Source organism: Ceratina calcarata, unplaced genomic scaffold (assembly GCF_001652005.2).
Source record: "Ceratina calcarata isolate Rehan_Ccalc_2016 unplaced genomic scaffold, ASM165200v1 scaffold32.2, whole genome shotgun sequence".
NCBI classification, from domain to species: Eukaryota; Metazoa; Arthropoda; class Insecta; order Hymenoptera; family Apidae; genus Ceratina; species Ceratina calcarata.
Window position 1 is genome coordinate 203,850 of NW_017154651.1, and position 1,073 is coordinate 204,922.

At 42.9% G+C, this 1,073-nt stretch overlaps 1 protein-coding gene across 2 annotated transcripts in view; it reads left to right on the forward strand.

The window, feature by feature from the left end:
- Positions 1 to 1,073, forward strand: part of LOC108624588 (glutamate receptor ionotropic, kainate 1-like) — a 198,932-nt gene that overhangs the window by 194,327 nt on the left and 3,532 nt on the right. The gene's annotated exons all lie outside the window — the stretch shown is intronic.

The following is a 1,073-nucleotide window of genomic DNA, read 5'->3' on the forward strand; positions in this document are numbered from 1 at the left end:
TATTAAATATATATACCTATTTATTTATATTATATTATTAATTAATTAATTAATTTATTTATTTATTTGGGAAACAATAATAATACAACTTTTTAATTAAATACAACTCTTCTTATTAGATTTCATAAACTTTTGCCAGAGATCTTACGACTCATACAACGATAAGTATTTACAGTATTTATAACAGTTCAATCTATTTGCCATAATTCTTGTATTTGCTCGCACTTCGAGTCGTTTTCGAACAAAGCTTCCTCAGCACGCGATAACCTACATACACAAATACACACACGTGCATATATACACACGACCGACGATTTCACAGGCGAATCAGAACGAGGCGATCGAGCGCGTCGCTCCACTGCGATCGCGTTAACAAACCCCAATCAAATAATTCGCGGGCCACCGTTCCGATCTATCCGGAATGATAGCGTTTAAAGCAGCGAAAGGTAAATTAACCGGCGGCGATGTCGGTCGACCGGGTCACCAGCGCGGAAATACATACATACATACATACATACATACATACATACATAGAACCAGTATCGGCGGCGGTAGGGAAAACGTGACCGCGGCTACTCACGATTTGCACATATTGGCTGGTCGCGGAGCGTGAAACCGACGGAGAAATGCCGGGCGTAGTTGTTGCCGCATACGGATTTACACCGCGTTTTCAACGATTACGGGATAGACGGTGGGTATGCGCGGCCTTGAAATCCCTCCGGCTCCCGATTTATTCCTCTCCTCGTTGTTCCGTTCCTTTCCTTCTTTTTTTTTTTTTTTCCACGCCAGCCGACACGAACGCCTCCGTGTATCTCTGCGAACACGTTCCCGGAACTGTGCATGTTCGCGTTTGTCATTCCGCGTCAACGTTGATCACGATTTTCCGTGACGCGCTGCTAATCCCGACCCCCGGTCTACTTGTATCGGGAAAATCTGGCTGTCTTCCGTTAAGACCTCGAAATGCTTTCACGAGTTTGTTGTCAGTCTTTCGCGTTTCGGAGTAACGATTTTTGTTTAGGGTGTTCACATGTCAGGTTTAGTCGAATTTTTTAATTAATAAAATAGAATAGTAT